This window comes from Musa acuminata, chromosome BXJ2-8 (genome assembly GCF_036884655.1).
Source record: "Musa acuminata AAA Group cultivar baxijiao chromosome BXJ2-8, Cavendish_Baxijiao_AAA, whole genome shotgun sequence".
Taxonomy (NCBI): Eukaryota; Viridiplantae; Streptophyta; class Magnoliopsida; order Zingiberales; family Musaceae; genus Musa; species Musa acuminata.
In genome coordinates, this window is record NC_088345.1 from 37,384,960 (window position 1) to 37,400,976 (window position 16,017).

Below are 16,017 nucleotides of genomic sequence, written 5' to 3' on the forward strand. Positions count from 1 at the left end.
ACGTCACTTGAATTCTTAGGTCTTGAATTCAAGGTTGACTTATCTCAACTATGGCATATAGATAGGGGGAGTTAAGGACAACTCCTTTATCAATTGATTGTCATCATCAAAAAGGGGGAGATTGTTGAATCTCGGATTTTGATGATGAAGTCAATTGTCATTTGTTATCTAATCTATGTGTTGAGATAAGTGTGCAGGATTAATTACGATGAGAGTAAGACAAGCAGCAGGAGTTGCGCCGGAGTCAAGATCATGATCACGTTGGGAGTTCGAGAGTTCGACGGAAGTTCGGACGGTCGTCGGAGGTTCAGAGAGAACAGATCCGAGAAGTCCAGAAGCTTGCCAAGCGAAGCTCGTCGGAACTCGCCAAGTGGATCGTCGCAAAGTCCAGGAGTATGCCGGATGTCCGCAGAAGGATCACCGAGGGTTATCGGTTGATCGACGGAAGTTGGCAGGAAACTCGCCGGAAGAAGCGATTGACGCATCGGAGCAAAGCTGCAGAAGTTGTCTTAGAGTTAATCGTAGTTAGCATGATGATTAAGCATGAAAATGGGAGGTGATCCCATTAGCTTAATCTTGGGGCAATTGGGCCCCTGAAAAGATTCAAAGTGGGCCGAATGGAGTGAACCATTCGGACCCTGATTGCACCAGGAGGTGCAACCGCCCCAACCAGGAGGTGCAACCGCCCCAGCCAGGAGGTGCAACCGCCTGGGCTGTGGGGTTGGGAGGTGCAACCGCCCCAGCCAGGAGGTGCAACCGCCAGGGCTGCGAGGCTGGGAGGTGCAACCGCCCCAGCCAAGAGGTTGCACCGCCAGAGCTCAAGTTCCGAGCTCTGCCAGGCGATGCAACCACCGAGCTCAGTCTTCGAGCTCTGGCAGAGAGGTGCATCAGCCAGAGCTCAGTCTCGAGCTCTGCCAGGTGATGCATTCACCAAGCTCAGTCTTCGAGCTCTGGCAGAGAGGTGCATCAGCCTGAGCTCAGTTTCGAGCTCTGCCAGGTGATGCAACCACTGAGCTCAGATTTCGAGCTCTGCCAGGTGATGCAACCACCAAGCTCAGTCTTCGAGCTCTGCTAGGTGATGCAACCATCGAGCTCAGTCTTCGAGCTCTGGCAGAGAGAAGCAATCGGCAGAGCTCAGTCTTCGAGCTCTGCCAGGCGGTGCCACCTCTCCAGTCGAGAGGTGCAACCGCCTGATCCCAGAATTCTGGGATTTGATCGATTTGATCGTTTTGAGCTCGAATTTTGAATTGGGTTGGGGCCTATAAATACCCCACCCATTCAGCACTGAAAAGATACAGACACATACCGAAATCTTGATCTTTTCTGTGATTCTAAGAGCTCAAAAGTGTTGTAAAGCCTTTAAGTCTCCTCCTTCTGTTCTTCAAGTTTTCAATTGTAAAGTGAGGAGAGAAAGGTCTGTAAAGGTTGTCTCCTAAGCCTGTCAAAAGGAGAGAAATTGTAAGAGGGAAGTTTGGCCTTCGCCCATTGAAGGAAGGCACCTAGTTGACGTCGGCAACCTCATCGGTGGAGGAAGCCAAAAGTGGAGTAGGTCAAGGCTGACCGAACCACTCTAAATCTCTGGTTTGCGTTTATTTTCGAGCACTTTATCATTACTGTAAACCTCCCTCATCACTACTGCTCTCTGCGCTTTCACGAACAAGTTCTAAGTGCTGTTCTTCCAAATCTGCATTCAGACGTAAATTCGTATTTTCATACATTACAGTTTACGTTTACGTTTGATTCTGCAGAACTATTTTCCGTGCTTTTACGAATGAGCTTCTTTGCAGTTTACGCTTACATTTTAATCCTATTAATAACTGCAATCTGTCCTCTACGATTTTACGAACGAGTTTCAACATTTAGACGTAAAACTGCATTCAGACGTAAATCGGCTTTCCTCGCTCAATCATCAGATTTCAGTTCACGTTTACGTCTTGATTTCAACTGCATACTGCCTTCTGCAAGTATACAAACAAGTTTCAAAGTTTAGACGTAAATCTGCGTCTAGACGTAAAACTGCGTTTAGACGTAAAACTGCGTTTAGACGTAAATCTGCGTTTAGACGTAAAACTGCGTTTAGACGTAAATCTGCGTTTAGACGTAAATCTGCATTTAGACGTAAATCTGAGTTTAGACGCAAAACTGCGCTTAGACGCAAAACTGCGCTTAAACGCAATCTGCGCTTAGACGCAAACTGCACTTAGATACAAACTAAGAATTTGCTTTTACATCATAATAGTTTTTGAACGAATGCAGCTTTTGGTTTTAAATTATTATAAGATTTCCGCTGCACTAATTCACCCCCCCCCTCTTAGTGCTCTCGATCCTAACAAGGAGAATAATGAAATCATCATATAAAAATTTCTTCATAAACATACAATGATCAGACATGGTTCTAGGATGGGTGACCCCCTGTTGCACTCGTTTTTGCGACCCGAGCGGCCAAAACCTCTCCCGTCGGCATCCGAGGCGATGGTTTTGGGCCTCGGAATTTGCCGTGACCGCTACGCTATCAGTCTCGTGGGGCTCGGAGAGAGCTTTCCGGAATGGGGCCGCAACAGCGATTCCGAGTTCGTTCGAGAAAGTCCCGATGGTTTCGGAGCGCGCTTGCCGTGTCTGGTACGCGGTCGGCCTCGTGGGCATCGGAGAGATCCGACAATGGCGATTCCGAGATCGTTCTAGAGTACAAAGGCGAGGGATGACGCACACAAAACGAGTGCGATCATACCAGCACTAAAGCACCGGATCCCATCAGAACTCCAAAGTTAAGCGTGCTTGGGCGAGAGTAGTACTAGGACGGGTGACCCCCGGGGAAGTCCTCGTGTTGCACTCCTTTTTGCGCCCCGAGCGGCCAAAAGACGTACTTAAAACCCTCTTTTAAGCTTTTCAATTTTTCCAGCATTATGGCCAACAATAAATATGTCATTAACATATAGCAGGAGAATAATGAAATCATCATCTAAAAATTTCTTCATAAACATACAATGATTAGACATGGTTCTAGGATGGGTGACCCCCTGTTGCACTCGTTTTTGCGCCCCGAGCGGCCAAAACCTCTCCCGTCGGCCTCCGAGGCGATGGTTTTGGGCCTCGGAATTTGCCCTGACTGCTATGCAGTCACTGTCGTGGGGCTCGGAGAGAGCTTTCCGGGATGGGGCCGCAATAGTGATTCCGAGTTCGTTCGAGAAAGTCCCGATGGTTTCGGCGCGCGCTTGCCGTGTCCGGTACGCGGTCGGCCTCGTGGGCATCGGAGAGATCCGACAATGGCGATTCCGAGATCATTCGATAGTACAAAGGTGAGGGACGACGCACACAAAACGAGTGCGATCATTCCAGCACTAAAGCACCGGATCCCATCATAACTCCGAAGTTAAGCGTGCTTGGGCGAGAGTAGTACTAGGATGGGTGACCCCCTGGAAAGTCCTCATGTTGCACTCCTTTTTGCGCCCCGAGCGGCCAAAAGACTTACTTAAAACCCTCTTTTAAGGTTTTCAATTTTTCCAGCATTATGGCCAACAATAAATATGTCATTAACATATAGCAGATGAATAATGAAATCATCATCTAAAAATTTCTTCATAAACATACAATGATCAGACATGGTTCTAGGATGGGTGACCCCCTGTTGCACTCGTTTTTGCGCCCCGAGCGGCCAAAACCTCTCCCGTCGACCTCCGAGGCGATGGTTTTGGGCCTCGGAATTTGCCGTTACCGCTACGCAGCCAGTCTCGTGGGGCTCGGAGATAGCTTTCCGAAATGGGGCCGCAATAGCGATTCCGAGTTCGTTCGAGAAAGTCCCGATGGTTTCGGCGCGCGCTTGCCGTGTCCGGTACGCGGTCGGCCTCGTGGGCATCGGAGAGATCCGACAATGGCGATTCCGAGTTCGTTCGATAGTACAAAGGCGAGGGACGACGCACACAAAACGAGTGCGATCATACCAGCACTAAAGCACCGGATCCCATCAGAACTCTGAAGTTACGCCTACTTGGGCGAGAGTAGTACTAGGATGGGTGACCCCCTGGGAAGTCCTTGTGTTGCACTCCTTTTTGCACCCCGAGCGGCCAAAAGACTTACTTAAAACCCTCTTTTAAACTTTTCAATTTTTCCAGCATTATGGCCAACAATAAATATATCATTAACATATAGCAGGAGAATAATGAAATCATCATCTAAAAATTTCTTCATAAACATACAATGATCAGACATGGTTCTAGGATGGGTGACCCCCTGTTGCACTCGTTTTTGCGCCCCGAGCGGCCAAAACCTCTCCCGTCGGCCTCCGTGGCGATGGTTTTGGGCCTCGGAATTTGCCGTGACCGCTACACAGTCAGTCTCGTGGGGCTCGGAGAGAGCTTTCCGGAATGGGGCCGCAATAGCGATTCCGAGTTCGTTCGAGAAAGTCCCGATGATTTCGGCGCGCGCTTGCCGTGTCCGGTACGCGGTCGGCCTCGTGGGCATCGGAGAGATCCGACAATGGCGATTCCGAGATCGTTCGATAGTACAACGGCGTGGGACGACGCACAAAAAACGATTGCGATCATACCAGCACTAAACCACCGGATCCCATCAGAACTCCGAAGTTAAGCGTGCTTTTTGGCGAGAGTAGTACTAGGATGGGTGACCCCTTGGGAAGTCCTCGTTTTGCACTCCTTTTTGTGCCCCGAGCGGCCAAAAGACTTACTTAAAACCCTCTTTTAACTTTTCAATTTTTCCAGCATTATGGCCAATAATAAATATGTTATTAACATATAGCAGGAGAATAATGAAATCATCATCTAAAAATTTCTTCATAAACATACAATGATCAGACATGGTTCTAGGATGGGTGACCCCCTGTTGCACTCGTTTTTGCGCCCCGAGCGGCCAAAACCTCTCCCGTCGACCACCGAGGCGATGGTTTTGGGCCTCGGAATTTGCCGTGACCGCTACGCAGTCAGTCTCGTGGGGCTCGGAGATAGCTTTCCGGAATGGGGCCGTCATAGCGATTCCGAGTTCGTTCGAGAAAGTCCCGATGGTTTCAGCGCGCGCTTGCCCTGTCCGATACGCGGTCGGCCTCGTGGGCATCGGAGAGATCCGACAATGGCGATTCCGAGATCGTTCGAGAGTACAAAGGCGAGGGACGACGCACACAAAATGATTTCGATCAAACCAGCACTAAAGCACCGGATCCCATCAGAACTCCGAAGTTAAGCGTGCTTGGGGGAGAGTAGTACTAGGATGGGTGACCCCCTGGGAAGTCATCGTGTTGCACTCCTTTTTGCGCCCCGAGCGGACAAAAGACCTACTTAAAACTCTCTTTTAAGCTTTTTAATTTTTCCAGCATTATGGCCAACAATAAATATGTCATTAACATATAGCAGGAGAATAATGAAATTATCATCTAAAAATTTCTTCATAAACATATAATGATCAGACAGGGTTCTAGGATGGGTGACCCCCTGTTGCACTGGTTTTTGTGCCCCGAGCGGCCAAAACATCTCCCGTCGACCTCCGAGGCGATGTTTTTGGGCCTCAGAATTTGCCGTGACCGCTACGCTGTCAGTCTCGTGGGGCTCGGAGAGAGCTTTCCGGAATGGGGCCGCAAAAGCGATTCTGAGTTCGTTCGAGAAAGTCCCGATGGTTTCGGCGCGCGCTTGCCGTGTCTGGTACGCGGTCGGCCTCGGGGGCATCGGAGATATCCAACAATGGCGATTCCGAGATCGTTCGAGAGTACAAAGGCGAGGGACGACGCACACACAATGAGTGCGATCATACCAGCACTAAAGCACCTGATCCCATCAGAACTCCGAAGTTAAGAATACTTGGGCGAGAGTAGTACTAGGATGGGTGACCCCGTGGGAAGTCTTCGAGTTGCACTCCTTTTTGCACCCCGAGCGGCCAAAAGACCTACTTAAAACTCTCTTTTAAGCTTTTCAATTTTTCTAGCATTATTTCCAACAATAAATATGTCATTAACATATAGCAGGAGAATAATGAAATCATAATCTAAAATTTTTTTCATAAACATACAATGATTAGACATGGTTCTATGATGGGTGACCCCCTGTTGCACTTGTTTTTGCGCCCCGAGCGGCCAAAACCTCTCCCGTCGACCTCCGAGGCGATGGTTTTGGGCCTCGGAATTTGCCATGACCGCTAAGCAGTCAGTCTCGTGGGGCTCGGAGTGGGCTTTCCGGAATGGGGCCGCAATAGCGATTCCGAGTTCGTTCGAGAAAGCCCCGATGGTTTCGGCGCGCGATTGCCGTGTCCGGTACGCGGTCGGCCTCGTGGATATCGGAGAGATCCGACAATGGCGATTCCGATATCGTTCGAGAGTACAAAGGCGAGGGATGACGCACACAAAACGAATGCGATCATACCAGCACTAAAGCACCGGATCCCTTCAGAACTCCGAATTTAAGCGTGCTTGGGCGAGAGTAGTACTAGGATGGGTGACCCCCTGGGAAGTCCTTGTGTTGCACTCCTTTTTGCGCCCCGAGCGGCCAAAAGACCTACTTAAAACTCTCTTTTAAGCTTTTCAATTTTTCCAGCATTATGGCCAACAATAAATATGTCATTAACATATAGCAGGAGAATAATGAAATCATCATCTAAAAATTTCTTCATAAACATACAATGATTAGACAGGGTTCTAGGATGGGTGACCCCCTATTGCACTCGTTTTTGCGCCCCGAGCGGCCAAAACCTCTCCCATCGACCTCCGAGGCGATGGTTTTGGGCCACGGAATTTGCCGTTAACGCTAAGCAGTCAGTCTCGTGGGGCTCAGAGAGGGCTTTCCGGAATGGGGCCGCAATAGCGATTCCGAGTTCGTTCGAGAAAGTCCCGATGGTTTCGGCGCGCGCTTGCCGTGTCCGGTACGCGGTCGGCCTCGTGGGCATCGGAGAGATCCGACAATGGCGATTCCAAGATCGTTCGAGAGTACAAAGGCGAGGGACGACGCACATAAAACTAGTGCGATCATACCAGCACTAAAGCACCGGATCCCATCAGAACTCCGAAGCTAAGCTTGCTTGGGCGAGAGTAGTACTAGGATGGGTGACCCCCTGGGAAGTCCTCGTGTTGCACTCCTTTTTGCGCCACAAAAGACTTACTTAGAACCCTCTTTTAAGCTTTTCAATTTTTCCAGCAGTATGGCCAACAATAAATATGTCATTAACATATAGCAGGAGAATAATGAAATCATCATCTAAAAATTTCTTCATAAACATACAGTGGTTCTAGGATGGGTGACCCCCTGTTGCACTCGTTTTTGCGCCCCGAGCGGCCAAAACCTCTCCCGTCGGCCTCCGAGGCGATGGTTTTGGGCCTCGGAATTTGCCGTGACCGCTACGCAGTCAGTCTCGTGGGGCTCGGAGAGAGCTTTCCGGAATGGGGCCGCAATGGCGATTCCGAGATCGTTCGAGAGTACAAAGGCGTGGGACGACGTACACAAAACGAGTGTGATCATACCAGCACTAAAGCTTTGGATCCCTTCAGAACTCCGAAGTTAACAGTGCTTGGGCAAGAGTAGTACTAGGATGGGTGACCCCCTGGGAAGTACTCGTGTTGCACTCCTTTTTGCGCCCCGAGCGACCAAAAGACGTACTTAAAACCCTCTTTTAAGCTTTTCAATTTTTCCAGCAATATGGCTAACAATAAATATGTCATTAACATATAGCAGGAGAATAATGAAATCATCATCTAAAAATTTCTTCATAAACATACAATGATCAGACATGGTTCTAGGATGGGTGACCCCTTGTTGCACTCGTTTTAACGCCCCGAGCGGCCAAAACCTCTCCCGTCGGCATCCGAGGCGATGGTTTTGGGCCTCGGAATTTGCCATGACCGCTACGCAGTCAGTCTCGTGGGGCTCGGAGAGAGCTTTCCGGAATTGGGCCGCAATAGCGATTCCGAGTTCGTTCGAGAAAGTCCCGATGGTTTCGGCGCGCGCTTGCCGTGTCCAGTACGCGGTCGGCCTCGTGGGCATCGGAGAGATCCGACAATGGCGATTCCGAGATCATTCGATAGTACAAAGGCGAGGGACGACGCACACAAAACGAGTGCAATCATTCCAGCACTAAAGCACCGGATCCCATCATAACTCCGAAGTTAAGCTTGATTGGGCGAGAGTAGTACTAGGATGGGTGACCCCCTGGGAAGTACTCGTGTTGCACTCCTTTTTGCGCCCCGAGCGGCCAAAAGACTTACTTAAAAACCTCTTTTAAGCTTTTCAATTTTATCAGCATTATGGCCAACAATAAATATGTCATTAACTTATAGCAGGAGAATAATGAAATCATCATCTAAAAATTTCTTCATAAACATACAATGATCAAACATGGTTCTAGGATGGGTGACCCCCTGTTGCACTCGTTTTTACGCCCCGAGCGGCCAAAACCTCTCCAGTCGGCATCCGAGGCGATGGTTTTGGGCCTCGGAATTTGCCCTGACCGCTACGTAGTCACTCTCGTGGGGCTCGGAGAGAGCTTTCCGAAATGGGGCCGCAATAGCGATTCCGAGTTCGTTCGAGAAAGTCCCGATGGTTTTGGAGCGCGCTTGCCGTGTCCGGTACGCGGTCGGCCTCGTGGGCATCAGAGAGATCCGACAATGGCGATTCCGAGATCATTCGATAGTACAAAGGCGAGGGACGACGCACACAAAATGAGTGCGATCATTCCAGCACTAAAGCACCGGATCCCATCATAACTCCGAATTTAAGCGTGCTTGGGCGAGAGTAGTACTAGGATGAGTGACCCCCTGGGAAGTCCTCGTGTTGCACTCCTTTTTGCGCCCCGAGCGGCCAAAAGACGTACTTAAAACCCTCTTTTAAGCTTTTCAATTTTTTCAGCATTATGGCCAACAATAAATATGTCATTAACATATAGCAGGAGAATAATGAAATCATCATAGAAAAATTTCTTCATAAACATACAATGATCAGACATGGTTCTAGGATGGGTGACCCCCTGTTGCACTCGTTTTTGCGACCCGAGCGGCCAAAACCTCTCCCGTCGGCATCCGAGGCGATGGTTTTGGGCCTCGGAATTTGCCGTGACCGCTACGCTATCAGTCTCGTGGGGCTCGGAGAGAGCTTTCTGGAATGGGGCCGCAACAGCGATTCCGAGTTCGTTCGAGAAAGTCCCGATGGTTTCGGAGCGCGCTTGCCGTGTCTGGTACGCGGTCGGCCTCGTGGGCATCGGAGAGATCCGACAATGGCGATTCCGAGATCGTTCTAGAGTACAAAGGCGAGGGATGACGCACACAAAACGAGTGCGATCATACCAGCACTAAAGCACCGGATCCCATCAGAACTCCAAAGTTAAGCGTGCTTGGGCGAGAGTAGTACTAGGACGGGTGACCCCCGGGGAAGTCCTCGTGTTGCACTCCTTTTTGCGCCCCGAGCGGCCAAAAGACGTACTTAAAACCCTCTTTTAAGCTTTTCAATTTTTCCAGCATTATGGCCAACAATAAATATGTCATTAACATATAGCAGGAGAATAATGAAATCATCATCTAAAAATTTCTTCATAAACATACAATGATTAGACATGGTTCTAGGATGGGTGACCCCCTGTTGCACTCGTTTTTGCGCCCCGAGCGGCCAAAACCTCTCCCGTCGGCCTCCGAGGCGATGGTTTTGGGCCTCGGAATTTGCCCTGACTGCTATGCAGTCACTGTCGTGGGGCTCGGAGAGAGCTTTCCGGGATGGGGCCGCAATAGTGATTCCGAGTTCGTTCGAGAAAGTCCCGATGGTTTCGGCGCGCGCTTGCCGTGTCCGGTACGCGGTCGGCCTCGTGGGCATCGGAGAGATCCGACAATGGCGATTCCGAGATCATTCGATAGTACAAAGGTGAGGGACGACGCACACAAAATGAGTGCGATCATTCCAGCACTAAAGCACCGGATCCCAACATAACTCCGAAGTTAAGCGTGCTTGGGCGAGAGTAGTACTAGGATGGGTGACCCCCTGGAAAGTCCTCATGTTGCACTCCTTTTTGCGCCCCGAGCGGCCAAAAGACTTACTTAAAACCCTCTTTTACGGTTTTCAATTTTTCCAGCATTATGGCCAACAATAAATATGTCATTAACATATAGCAGATGAATAATGAAATCATCATCTAAAAATTTCTTCATAAACATACAATGATCAGACATGGTTCTAGGATGGGTGACCCCCTGTTGCACTCGTTTTTGCGCCCCGAGCGGCCAAAACCTCTCCCGTCGACCTCCGACGCGATGGTTTTGGGCCTCGGAATTTGCCGTTACCGCTACGCAGCCAGTCTCGTGGGGCTCGGAGATAGCTTTCCGAAATGGGGCCGCAATAGCGATTCCGAGTTCGTTCGAGAAAGTCCCGATGGTTTCGGCGCGTGCTTGCCGTGTCCGGTACGCGGTCGGCCTCGTGGGCATCGGAGAGATCCGACAATGGCGATTCCGAGTTCGTTCGATAGTACAAAGGCGAGGGACGACGCACACAAAACGAGTGCGATCATACCAGCACTAAAGCACCGGATCCCATCAGAACTCTGAAGTTACGCCTACTTGGGCGAGAGTAGTACTAGGATGGGTGACCCCCTGGGAAGTCCTTGTGTTGCACTCCTTTTTGCACCCCGAGCGGCCAAAAGACTTACTTAAAACCCTCTTTTAAGCTTTTCAATTTTTCCAGCATTATGGCCAACAATAAATATATCATTAACATATAGCAGGAGAATAATGAAATCATCATCTAAAAATTTCTTCATAAACATACAATGATCAGACATGGTTCTAGGATGGGTGACCCCCTATTGCACTCGTTTTTGCGCCCCGAGCGGCCAAAACCTCTCCCGTCGGCCTCCGTGGCGATGGTTTTGGGCCTCGGAATTTGCCGTGACCGCTACACAGTCAGTCTCGTGGGGCTCGGAGAGAGCTTTCCGGAATGGGGCCGCAATAGCGATTCCGAGTTCGTTCGAGAAAGTCCCGATGATTTCGGCGCGCGCTTGCCGTGTCCGGTACGCGGTCGGCCTCGTGGGCATCGGAGAGATCCGACAATGGCGATTCCGAGATCGTTCGATAGTACAAAGGCGTGGGACGACGCACAAAAAACGAGTGCGATCATACCAGCACTAAACCACCGGATCCCATCAGAACTCCGAAGTTAAGCGTGCTTGGGCGAGAGTAGTTCTAGGATGGGTGACCCCTTGGGAAGTCCTCGTTTTGCACTCCTTTTTGTGCCCCGAGCGGCCAAAAGACTTACTTAAAACCCTCTTTTAACTTTTCAATTTTTCCAGCATTATGGCCAATAATAAATATGTTATTAACATATAGCAGGAGAATAATGAAATCATCATCTAAAAATTTCTTCATAAACATACAATGATCAGACATGGTTCTAGGATGGGTGACCCCCTGTTGCACTCGTTTTTGCGCCCCGAGCGGCCAAAACCTCTCCCGTCGACCACCGAGGCGATGGTTTTGGGCCTCGGAATTTGCCGTGACTGCTACGCAGTCAGTCTCGTGGGGCTCGGAGATAGCTTTCCGGAATGGGGCCGTCATAGCGATTCCGAGTTCGTTCGAGAAAGTCCCGATGGTTTCAGCGCGCGCTTGCCCTGTCCGGTACGCGGTCGGCCTCGTGGGCATCGGAGAGATCCGACAATGGCGATTCCGAGATCGTTCGAGAGTACAAAGGCGAGGGACGACGCACACAAAATGATTTCGATCAAACCAGCACTAAAGCACCGGATCCCATCAGAACTCCGAAGTTAAGCGTGCTTGGGGGAGAGTAGTACTAGGATGGGTGACCCCCTGGGAAGTCATCGTGTTGCACTCCTTTTTGCGCCCCGAGCGGACAAAAGACCTACTTAAAACTCTCTTTTAAGCTTTTTAATTTTTCCAGCATTATGGCCAACAATAAATATGTCATTAACATATAGCAGGAGAATAATGAAATCATCATCTAAAAATTTCTTCATAAACATATAATGATCAGACAGGGTTCTAGGATGGGTGACCCCCTGTTGCACTGGTTTTTGTGCCCCGAGCGGCCAAAACATCTCCCGTCGACCTCCGAGGCGATGTTTTTGGGCCTCAGAATTTGCCGTGACCGCTACGCTGTCAGTCTCGTGGGGCTCGGAGAGAGCTTTCCGGAATGGGGCCGCAAAAGCGATTCTGAGTTCGTTCGAGAAAGTCCCGATGGTTTCGGCGCGCGCTTGCCGTGTCTGGTACGCGGTCGGCCTCGGGGGCATCGGAGATATCCAACAATGGCGATTCCGAGATCGTTCGAGAGTACAAAGGCGAGGGACGACGCACACACAATGAGTGCGATCATACCAGCACTAAAGCACCTGATCCCATCAGAACTCCGAAGTTAAGAATACTTGGGCGAGAGTAGTACTAGGATGGGTGACCCCGTGGGAAGTCTTCGAGTTGCACTCCTTTTTGCACCCCGAGCGGCCAAAAGACCTACTTAAAACTCTCTTTTAAGCTTTTCAATTTTTCTAGCATTATTTCCAACAATAAATATGTCATTAACATATAGCAGGAGAATAATGAAATCATAATCTAAAAATTTCTTCATAAACATACAATGATTAGACATGGTTCTATGATGGGTGACCCCCTGTTGCACTTGTTTTTGCGCCCCGAGCGGCCAAAACCTCTCCCGTCGACCTCCGAGGCGATGGTTTTGGGCCTCGGAATTTGCCATGACCGCTAAGCAGTCAGTCTCGTGGGGCTCGGAGTGGGCTTTCCGGAATGGGGCCGCAATAGCGATTCCGAGTTCGTTCGAGAAAGCCCCGATGGTTTCGGCGCGCGATTGCCGTGTCCGGTACGCGGTCGGCCTCGTGGATATCGGAGAGATCCGACAATGGCGATTCCGATATCGTTCGAGAGTACAAAGGCGAGGGATGACGCACACAGAACGAATGCGATCATACCAGCACTAAAGCACCGGATCCCTTCAGAACTCCGAATTTAAGCGTGCTTGGGCGAGAGTAGTACTAGGATGGGTGACCCCCTGGGAAGTCCTTGTGTTGCACTCCTTTTTGCGCCCCGAGCGACCAAAAGACCTACTTAAAACTCTCTTTTAAGCTTTTCAATTTTTCCAGCATTATGGCCAACAATAAATATGTCATTAACATATAGTAGGAGAATAATGAAATCATCATCTAAAAATTTCTTCATAAACATACAATGATTAGACAGGGTTCTAGGATGGGTGACCCCCTATTGCACTCGTTTTTGCGCCCCGAGCGGCCAAAACCTCTCCCATCGACCTCCGAGGCGATGGTTTTGGGCCACGGAATTTGCCGTTAACGCTAAGCAGTCAGTCTCGTGGGGCTCAGAGAGGGCTTTCCGGAATGGGGCCGCAATAGCGATTCCGAGTTCGTTCGAGAAACTCCCGATGGTTTCGGCGCGCGATTGCCGTGTCCGGTACGCGGTCGGCCTCATGGACATCGGAGAGATCCAACAATGGCGATTCCGAGATCGTTCGAGAGTACAAAGACGAGGGACGACGCACACAGAACGAATGCGATCATACCAGCACTAAAGCACAAGATCCCATCAGAACTGCGAATTTAAGCGTGCTTGGGCGAGAGTAGTACTAGGATGGGTGACCCCCTGGGAAGTCCTCGTGTAGCCCTCCTTTTTCCGCCCCGAGCGGCCAAAAGACCTACTTAAAACTCTCTTTTAAGCTTTTCAATTTTTCCAGCATTATGGCCAACAATAAATATGTCATTAACATATAGCAGTAGAATAATGAAATCATCATCTAAAAATTTCTTCATAAACATACAATGATCAGACATGGTTCTAGGATGGGTGATGCTAGTCATAGGTGCCCAGCAAGCCAATTACGTGAGTGATGGGTGATGCTAGTCATACGTGCCCAGCAAGCCAATTACGTGAGTGATGGCACGTGTGACTTGATACTGAATCTTTTTGCTTATTATATTTTGGCATATATCACTTTATAACTGTTGCATAAATGCATATATATATTGTGATGTCTTTGGATTTGTGCAATGGGAATCGGATCGTGATGAGATCACGATAATGAGATTGATTCACCTTTAAACACATCCATAATAATCCCGGTCATATGTTAATCGAGAGGGACATCGTGATAACCGGATAGACTTGTGTGCTGTATACCCGTCCATATGATGGATGCAACTAGTCTCATTGCTGCTCGTGTAGGGACACTAGGGATACAATACACTAGTGTCATTGGAGAATGAGTTCACTAATTGATCTGCTTACGAAATGCTGGATGGTTGATGATGCCTTATTGTCAGACAGCGATTCCGTATTCCTAGTGGTGTATCTGGTCCTTAGACTTGAGACACCAAGGATGTCCTGTATGAGTGCTCCACTCTTTGATACAAGACTTATAGGTCTGGCTGTCCCAGATCTAGTACAGCTAGTCATTGGGAGTGGTAGTTGACATTACGAGGGCTATTGAGTGTCGACAGAGGATCATCCACTCTCGGCGTCATGAGAGGAACTAGGATGAGTGACCCCGTGTTGCACTCCTTTTTGCGCCCCGAGCGGCCAAAACCTCTCCCGGCGACCTCCGAGGCGATGGTTTTGGGCCTCGGAATTTGCCGTGACCGCTACGCAGTCAATCTCGTGAGGCTCGGAGAGAGCTTTCCGGAATGGGGCCGCAATAGCGATTCCGAGTTCGTTCGAGAAAGTCCGGATGGTTTCGGCGCGCGCTTACCGTGTCCGGTACACGATCGGCCTCAAGGGCATCGGAGAGATCCGACATTGGCGATTCCGAGATCGTTCGAGAGTACAGAGGCGAGGGACGACGCACACAAAATGATTGCCATCATACCAGGACTAAAGAATCAGATCCCATCAGAACTCCGAAGTTAAGCGTGCTTGGGCGAGAGTAGTACTAGGATGGGTGACCCCTTGGGAAGTCCTCGTGTTACACTCCTTTTTGCGCCACGAGCTGTCACGCCCCCACAAAATATATCGATAATATTTAAAATCTTCATCACAACTAACCCAGGATCCAAACACACATTTGAGGTCACTAAGAAAACATTCAGATCAAAATTTTCACTTCTATAATCTACCACTTCATAACCCTGTGCAATTCATAAACATAGCACACATCACTCGATAATTCATACAATCTGAACTCAACTCATCAAAATAAAAACCACAGTATAAATCCACAAGTGGGGAATTCTATGCAGTCACCACAAACAACGATTTACCATAAGTTCATATCATTACACGAATTTAATTTAACATTCCAAAACCCTATACATGAGGGATCCATTAACTTACACAAAATCCACAAGTTTAGATTCATAGTCACATTTCATTAGATGCAAGGTAGCTTATACACAACTACATGTATGCTAACAAAAGTTCTGCCCAACGTCTTCTAAACTTTCCACTGCCTCAGCCCATTCTTAACATTTAAGCAAGCGATACGCTATCCTGAAAAATTTATCAACAAACGGGGTGAGCATAAAGAGCTCAGCAAGTGACTAACATATCCATATCAAAATAGTACAATTTCCAAAGAGATACAGTTTCAAAACACAAAGCAGAATATACGATTTCGTAGACATAATATCATTAGGAGCAGAATCACAATTTGTCCTTTCAATCATGTATATTTGGTTCCTGACAGATGGAGCATAGAGTAATTTGGAGCATATCAGAAACAAAGGAAACATATCGGAGCTTATCAATGGCATACAGAATGTTTCGAAGCATATCAACGGCATATGGAACATTTCGAAGCAAAATCATCAGTGAATGAAGCCTTTCAGAGCATATAGGTACACATATCGTACAAGAGCTCAAACGTCGTCCTTGACGTTGCAATCATATCAATCTTATCCAGAGTACGAATAGAAATAACTCACCAAAACTCTGGATGTCATATCAAACATATAGAGGGTGTAGTGGGATCTCAGTCAGAATGTGATTCATCCATTTCTAAATGACCACCTGACAAAAGTCTCCCACGTCTGGGAGCTCCATCCACCCACGTCTAGGTGAAGTCAAAGGGGGCCGGCAGAGCATCGCAG

General features: G+C 48.8%; 20 non-coding genes across 20 annotated transcripts; all 20 read left to right on the forward strand.

Annotated features, from left to right (window-relative positions):
* Nucleotides 1–2,714: 2,714 nt before the first annotated feature.
* On the forward strand, nucleotides 2,715–2,833 carry LOC135620726 (5S ribosomal RNA). The gene has a single exon (XR_010489962.1). It is a non-coding gene; the product is annotated as a 5S ribosomal RNA (ribosomal RNA).
* Nucleotides 2,834–3,319: 486 nt separating this feature from the next.
* LOC135621081 (5S ribosomal RNA) lies at nucleotides 3,320–3,438 on the forward strand. The gene has a single exon (XR_010490307.1). It is a non-coding gene; the product is annotated as a 5S ribosomal RNA (ribosomal RNA).
* Nucleotides 3,439–3,924: 486 nt separating this feature from the next.
* Nucleotides 3,925–4,043, forward strand: LOC135621063 (5S ribosomal RNA). Its single transcript, XR_010490289.1, has one exon. It is a non-coding gene; the product is annotated as a 5S ribosomal RNA (ribosomal RNA).
* Nucleotides 4,044–4,529: 486 nt separating this feature from the next.
* LOC135621147 (5S ribosomal RNA) lies at nucleotides 4,530–4,650 on the forward strand. The gene has a single exon (XR_010490373.1). It is a non-coding gene; the product is annotated as a 5S ribosomal RNA (ribosomal RNA).
* Nucleotides 4,651–5,135: 485 nt separating this feature from the next.
* LOC135621145 (5S ribosomal RNA) lies at nucleotides 5,136–5,254 on the forward strand. Its single transcript, XR_010490371.1, has one exon. It is a non-coding gene; the product is annotated as a 5S ribosomal RNA (ribosomal RNA).
* Nucleotides 5,255–5,740: 486 nt separating this feature from the next.
* On the forward strand, nucleotides 5,741–5,859 carry LOC135621065 (5S ribosomal RNA). Its single transcript, XR_010490291.1, has one exon. It is a non-coding gene; the product is annotated as a 5S ribosomal RNA (ribosomal RNA).
* A 486-nt stretch (nucleotides 5,860–6,345) lies between these two features.
* On the forward strand, nucleotides 6,346–6,464 carry LOC135620883 (5S ribosomal RNA). The gene has a single exon (XR_010490112.1). It is a non-coding gene; the product is annotated as a 5S ribosomal RNA (ribosomal RNA).
* A 486-nt stretch (nucleotides 6,465–6,950) lies between these two features.
* On the forward strand, nucleotides 6,951–7,069 carry LOC135620687 (5S ribosomal RNA). Its single transcript, XR_010489926.1, has one exon. It is a non-coding gene; the product is annotated as a 5S ribosomal RNA (ribosomal RNA).
* Nucleotides 7,070–7,436: 367 nt separating this feature from the next.
* On the forward strand, nucleotides 7,437–7,555 carry LOC135621121 (5S ribosomal RNA). The gene has a single exon (XR_010490347.1). It is a non-coding gene; the product is annotated as a 5S ribosomal RNA (ribosomal RNA).
* A 486-nt stretch (nucleotides 7,556–8,041) lies between these two features.
* On the forward strand, nucleotides 8,042–8,160 carry LOC135621177 (5S ribosomal RNA). Its single transcript, XR_010490402.1, has one exon. It is a non-coding gene; the product is annotated as a 5S ribosomal RNA (ribosomal RNA).
* A 486-nt stretch (nucleotides 8,161–8,646) lies between these two features.
* Nucleotides 8,647–8,765, forward strand: LOC135621130 (5S ribosomal RNA). Its single transcript, XR_010490356.1, has one exon. It is a non-coding gene; the product is annotated as a 5S ribosomal RNA (ribosomal RNA).
* Nucleotides 8,766–9,251: 486 nt separating this feature from the next.
* On the forward strand, nucleotides 9,252–9,370 carry LOC135620727 (5S ribosomal RNA). The gene has a single exon (XR_010489963.1). It is a non-coding gene; the product is annotated as a 5S ribosomal RNA (ribosomal RNA).
* A 486-nt stretch (nucleotides 9,371–9,856) lies between these two features.
* Nucleotides 9,857–9,975, forward strand: LOC135621181 (5S ribosomal RNA). Its single transcript, XR_010490406.1, has one exon. It is a non-coding gene; the product is annotated as a 5S ribosomal RNA (ribosomal RNA).
* A 486-nt stretch (nucleotides 9,976–10,461) lies between these two features.
* Nucleotides 10,462–10,580, forward strand: LOC135621064 (5S ribosomal RNA). Its single transcript, XR_010490290.1, has one exon. It is a non-coding gene; the product is annotated as a 5S ribosomal RNA (ribosomal RNA).
* A 486-nt stretch (nucleotides 10,581–11,066) lies between these two features.
* On the forward strand, nucleotides 11,067–11,185 carry LOC135620780 (5S ribosomal RNA). Its single transcript, XR_010490014.1, has one exon. It is a non-coding gene; the product is annotated as a 5S ribosomal RNA (ribosomal RNA).
* Nucleotides 11,186–11,670: 485 nt separating this feature from the next.
* On the forward strand, nucleotides 11,671–11,789 carry LOC135621146 (5S ribosomal RNA). Its single transcript, XR_010490372.1, has one exon. It is a non-coding gene; the product is annotated as a 5S ribosomal RNA (ribosomal RNA).
* A 486-nt stretch (nucleotides 11,790–12,275) lies between these two features.
* Nucleotides 12,276–12,394, forward strand: LOC135621066 (5S ribosomal RNA). The gene has a single exon (XR_010490292.1). It is a non-coding gene; the product is annotated as a 5S ribosomal RNA (ribosomal RNA).
* Nucleotides 12,395–12,880: 486 nt separating this feature from the next.
* Nucleotides 12,881–12,999, forward strand: LOC135620884 (5S ribosomal RNA). Its single transcript, XR_010490113.1, has one exon. It is a non-coding gene; the product is annotated as a 5S ribosomal RNA (ribosomal RNA).
* A 486-nt stretch (nucleotides 13,000–13,485) lies between these two features.
* LOC135621266 (5S ribosomal RNA) lies at nucleotides 13,486–13,604 on the forward strand. The gene has a single exon (XR_010490489.1). It is a non-coding gene; the product is annotated as a 5S ribosomal RNA (ribosomal RNA).
* Nucleotides 13,605–14,784: 1,180 nt separating this feature from the next.
* LOC135621239 (5S ribosomal RNA) lies at nucleotides 14,785–14,903 on the forward strand. The gene has a single exon (XR_010490463.1). It is a non-coding gene; the product is annotated as a 5S ribosomal RNA (ribosomal RNA).
* The last annotated feature ends 1,114 nt before the right edge of the window (nucleotides 14,904–16,017 follow it).